This window comes from Diceros bicornis, chromosome 17, assembly GCF_020826845.1.
Source record: "Diceros bicornis minor isolate mBicDic1 chromosome 17, mDicBic1.mat.cur, whole genome shotgun sequence".
In the NCBI taxonomy this organism is placed as follows: Eukaryota; Metazoa; Chordata; class Mammalia; order Perissodactyla; family Rhinocerotidae; genus Diceros; species Diceros bicornis.
This window is the reverse complement of record NC_080756.1, coordinates 9,828,126-9,834,125: the sequence shown is the minus strand read 5'-3', so window position 1 is coordinate 9,834,125 and position 6,000 is coordinate 9,828,126. Positions and strand designations below refer to the sequence as shown.

The 6,000-nt window shown below is 37.7% G+C and overlaps 1 long non-coding RNA gene across 1 annotated transcript in view; it reads left to right on the top strand.

The window, feature by feature from the left end:
• Nucleotides 1-5,355: 5,355 nt before the first annotated feature.
• The window catches only part of LOC131415621 (uncharacterized), a 46,826-nt gene continuing 46,181 nt past the window's right edge, over nt 5,356-6,000 (top strand). The window contains exon 1 of the long non-coding RNA XR_009222500.1: nt 5,356-5,420. This is a non-coding gene — a long non-coding RNA (uncharacterized LOC131415621). The remainder of the gene's footprint in view (nt 5,421-6,000) is intronic.

The following is a 6,000-nucleotide window of genomic DNA, read 5'->3' as shown; positions in this document are numbered from 1 at the left end:
TACACCCCATCACTTTTTCAAAGCTCTGTCTTAAAACTATTGAAGAAGCCATTGCTTTCATCTAAAACAAGCGTAAATCATTGTTTTATGAAAATTCAACTCCAAGTGAAACTTACACATAGCTGAAGAAAGACCACATTTTAATCTATTTGCTTATGCATAAAATAATAAAACATGTAAGTTGTAAATATATTGATATTTTGTTAATACTATTTCTTTTATATGGGACATTGCCATGAAATAAATGCATACATACATATATTTATGTTCACATGCATATTTCATGATGATGTCTCCCATGTAGGTACATATGAAATAAGGCAATGTATTTGGAGGGCCTAATACAGTGCCTGGTTATTTTTTGAGTACCTGCTAAAATAGGTTACAGGACAGACAATCAGCTGAAATCATATGTTGCCTGTTCAGATACTGAATATGTATTTTTAGCAATAATGTTTGTACAACTCCCTGCACCTCACTTTACTAAAACCATTCTTCTTTAATGTCTGGCTTTAAGAAATTCTCTACATATTATTTCTCGTAGGAATGCTCAATGCCCTAGAAATCATTGTGTAAATGTGATCGTATTCCCCTAACTTCCTATACTCCTACTAGCTATACAGATTATACAAGGAACGGGACAATTTTTTAATCTATCCCAACAAGATTAGATCTATTTTCATGAGCTCTGTGACACTGGCAATCGAACTAAATCAATTCCTTAATGTGCCTAAGGGTGTTTGAAGTTCATATATAAAGCGGGGAACATGTAAAAGAAGTGTCCACACGTGATCCTCAGAGACTCTGGAATTCTGTAAGGGGAAGTTCCTGCCGAGTACTGCACTGTGGCCTGCAGGTGCTTTCACCTTAATACAACCGTGTGACCTCATTGCTTGAGGGTCTAGAGGGACGACATTCACCTTGACTTATGCATTTTAGTCTCAATGGTATTTCTTCCCTTCTAAAATCACTAGATTCTCCTTTTCAATAAAGAAGCAAACAGACCACAACTACTCTCTTGTTATGCAAATTAGGTAAAATTTTTTAGAGCAAAGAGTGTGGAATTTTGTTATAGTTTAATAGCGAATATTCAGCTATCATGCTGCGAGGTTGCCAAATAAGTGTTTGTTGCATATGAAGGACTGAATGAATAAGTGCATTATATAATCCAAATAACTTTAAACTGTGCCCTATTTGGTAACAGAAGGTAAGTCAAACTAAGAGGAAATAGGAAATTTGATGGGGAACGTTTAATTCAGTTTACAGCAACAACAAAATAAATGTGAAAATAAAGCTATAATTCTTCATATCCCAGGAAAAAACGTACATCAGATATGTTTTCCTGTCTGTGTTTTTATGGACTCAGGCTTGTGATTGATGAGCTCCAAGTTTAATCAGGAAACCAACAAATTATAGATGGTGACCTTGGGTAAGTGAGTTACCTAACTTCTCAGCCTTCAGCCATCTTATTAGTATAATAATTTTATCTATTATATTTAAAAATACATGTACTGAATGCAAAATGGTGCGACTACAGTTGATTAACGGTTTGGCAATATCTTAGTAAGTTAAACATAGTTAGACACGTGACTCAACAATTCTGCTCTTAAGTGTTTGCCTAAGATAATTGAAAACAGTCTTCAAATGAGAACTTGGATATGAGTCTCCATAGCAACATTATTCACAATGGTCAAAAGAACGGAAACAATCCAAAAGTCCACCAACCAATGAATGGGTAAACAAAATGTGGTACATACATACAATAGAATATTATTCAAGCATAAAAAAAATAGAAGTATTGATACCTGCTATAACATAGATGAACCTTGAAAACTTGATAAGTGAAAGAAGCCAGTCACAAAAGTTCACATATTATATGATCTCATTTTCATAAGAAATATCCATAATGGGTAAACCCATAGAGACAGAAAGTAGATTAGTGGTTGACAGGGGCTGGAAGAGGAGGGAATAGGGAGTGACTGCTAATGGGTTTGGGGTTTCCATTTGAGGGAATGGAAAAGTTCTGGAACTAGATAATGGTGCTGGTTGCACAACATTGTGAATATATTTAATGCCACTGAACTGTACTTTTTAGAATGGTTGAAATGATAAATATTATGTTATGTGTATTTTACTGTAATTATAAAAAATCAAAATAAAAACTAACAAGAAAAAAATGTATGTGCTAAAGTTTTGAGCTCTCAGTATTGACCAATGGACACAGTTTTGAGCTTGCGTGATTCTTTGTGATGTGTTGCATACGTGAATATTAAGAATCACTCAAAAGAAATATTGACTCTAAAAGACTCTAGCCTGGTTAAACTACAGTAATGCTAAAGCTTCGAATCTTATTTATACATCAACTAATTAGTCAAAGCCGCATTGTGAAGACTTCAGGCTCTAGTCTAGTAGAGTTTGGATACTATTGATAATAGTTCTAATAATAACAAATATCTTGTGGCAGAAAAGACATTTTGCCCATTATGATTGGTCACATAAAAAGTGGACTTTAAGGATCATGCACAAGATCTGGTTATGTTTTCTTCACCTTAAACAATTATTGTTCCACAGTCTGTTAGAGTTAAAGATAGCTTAGAGATAATTTGACTCAACTACTTCAGTTTTTATTGAGAAAACCAAGACCCAGAATGGTCAAATAACTTACCTAAGATTAGTAAATGGTGATATGTGACATTGTGATGCTACCTAATACTTTTTATTGTCAAAAATATTGTCAAGTAACAGATATCTTACTGCCTATTGCTGATCCCTGCCTACCCCTGTATTCAGTTGGCTTGCAGATGAAGATGCTGGTTGGAGAGGTCTGTTACACATATATTTCTTGGAAATATATTCCAACGTTTTTACACTTTGATGCCAAAATACCCATGCCAAAATATCACATTTTGCATTAATAATTAGTGGCAGATTGGATAAGAAATATGTCTCCTGGGTCTCAAATGACTTTCCCATATTCCAGAAACTGGTGTAAACATAGCCTTAGAATCAAAGTATGCTATTTACCCTTCTGCTTGATCCCTGTCCCTTGGTAACCCCACCACTACACCCTGTGTTTAAGCAGTGCACGCTCAGTCCTCTTCTCAGAGCTGGCGCATTCCTTAATGAAGAAATTTTTCAGATAGCATCTCAAGGACACTACCCTGGGGCTATTGATGGAAATGTCTAACAACTGATTATTATCTACTCTCTGATTGGCAGGTATTAAGAATGGAATGATTCAAAGAGAACTATGGATTCTACTGTTGTCATAACCAAAGGCAATGAATCATTTCTGAATAGAACAGGTCATGGAGTAGTGGTGTTTCTACACCCCGACCTCTGCCCCTCCTGCTGGCACTCTGCTTAGTGCCTGATAGCTTGCCGTGCACATAGCTGTCCCTCAGTAAAGGTTTGCATAATGAACACCTTAACTCTGGACAGAGACTCTCCTCTGTAAGAATATAGCCTCTGATCATATCTCTCATCTTAAAGTCATATCCCAATTTCCAGGGAGTATATAGTGCTCAAAACCACACACTCTTCTGACTCCATCATGAAAGATATTCCTTAGGTACAGCTTTAATAATAATAGGTGACTAATATCCATTTCAACTACTGCCATACTCCTGATGTCGGTATACCTGAACCTTCAAAAATTCTTGCTGATCTTTACCTTCCGGCTAAAAACTATTGGCTTAATATGACTTGATGTCTTCATTGTTACCTAATAGAGGCTAGGCTAAGCACACTTCAGGTATGCACTGCTGGATAGTTTGGGGAATGAACACCCATTATTTCAGAAGCTATGATCACAAATGTCTTTTTTAAATCATTTGGCTTTAAAAGAAAATCTAAATATTTCCCAAGAACAGGTTAGAAAATTTTTACTATACTATATGATTAGTAGATAATTATTGTCTTGCTTTAATTTAATATCACCATTTACTGGTAAGGTCAGAAAATATATGAAGAGAGATGAGGAAAAATATATATGCACATGTCAATCAAATATTCTTGAACTATTTGGCATATACGCTTCTGGTTTCCATCAAAATAATCAACTGCAGAAACCATCTTTCATATTGCCTTGCATAGAATGGCTCCATAAAGTAATGCTTACTGAATTGAAGCTTAAGGAGGATGTACACCTGACCTAACTGTCTTAGTCTGGCTTCATCAGACTGCTCTAAATACCACAGATTGGGTGGCTTATAAACAACAGAAATTTATGGCTCAAAGTTCTGGAGGCTGAGAAGTCTAGATCAAAGCACCAGCATGGTCACCTTCTGGTGAGGACTCTCTTCCTGATTCATAGCTGGTGCCTTCTTACTGTGTCCTCACTTAGTGGAAGGAGCTAGGGATCCCTCTGGAGCCACTTTGTAAGGCACTAATCGCATTCGTGGGATTTCTACCCTCATGGCTTAAGCACCTCCAAGAGGCCCACCTCCTAATACCATCACTTTGGGCAATAGTGTTTCAACATGTGAATTTTAGGGGGACACAAACATTCAGACCACAGCACACACCAAAATTACCTAGTGGAACTAGGACTAAAACCCAGGACTCAACCAATCAACACTCTTTATATGTATTTTTGTATTAGGTTAATTACAATAGATTAAGGTAAGAAATGCCTATCGTGATTAGGAAAATTTCAAGCACCAATTTATATAAATGTGCTGTGTTAGATGGTATATGTGTGTGTGCACATGTGTTTGGTGTCTGTAATGTGGGTGAGGGAGGAGAGGAGCTGTGGGCATAGGTATGAATAAAACACAATTCCTGCCCTCAAAATTCTTTTTGCCTTAGAAGCAGTTAAATAAAGAAAACTTTTTTCACTTCTGTATAAGTGGTTTTGATTAATATGTGCTTAAACACTGAAATAGGGAAATTGCCGTTATATGAAAAATTCAGTTGCCATTAGTGCAACTCAGCAGTTCTTTTACCCATACCTAATTGACTTCTCGCTAAATCTCCCACCAAAGTCATTTGGTTTCCTCTAATCTTCCCAAATGGCCTGATCTACTCTTGTTTGACTTCCCTGCAAGCAGGCAATCCCTGCATTGACTCTACTGAGATTAAGGCAATCAGAAAAGAGCTCCTTAACTATCTTTCCCTTCCACCAAAATTGTCTCTACATTATCACCCATGCGTTTCTAGAGTTCCTCTTGCCTAAAGAGAAGTGTCCTTTTTGCACTAGGCTTTCTCTGTTTCCAGCAGTCCTGTGTGATTATTCTGCATTTGCTCCTCCCAACCCGACGTGATTGCTCTGCCTTTCTCTGCCCTGTTCAGAGTCGTAGAAGACTAGCCTCTTCAGACTACACCCTCAACCGCTCACACCCTCTGATTTTCAGTCGGGTTTGGACATGGCAAGCAGTGGAAGGAAATTACATGGTGCGGCGGGAGGAAAAAGATATCAGGTGATTTGTTTCCCCACCCCTGTCCTTTGCGCTGTGCCCCTTTCCTGCTTCGTTGCAATTTTAGCAGGGTCTGCTTACGGGTTCTGGCTCCTATGGGCAACAGTTCCTCCTCAGCCTCAGCTCTCACTTGGACTTGGCTAAACCTGTTCGTTCCCCGCCTTGGCTCCTTAGGCCAAGGAGTCTTAAGGACTTCCCACTGTTACAAGTCCCTGGGTGCCTCACCAATCCTTCTAGTTCCCTTAATCCTGTTCACACCTCTGTGGGTACTCCATCCCTTTCAAGTAAAGCCTTTTGAACGTGCCATCTGTATCCAGGTGGCACCCTGATTGATCCAAGCTCCTTTCATCTTCTAGGTCCAAGCTGCAACTCGCATTCTCTTTTTACCTTGCTTACCATTTTACATTTTTTGCTTTCATTGATTTGTAAATATTTCAAATCTTATCAGTATCAGGACACACTCTCTCTCATTCTTCTTACTCTTTCCAGATGTTGCTCTATGGTAATCTTTCAACCTTTTCTTCAAAGAATTGTCTACAAACATTAAAATGTGACATCTGCTTCTACAGCTGTTTTAATATAA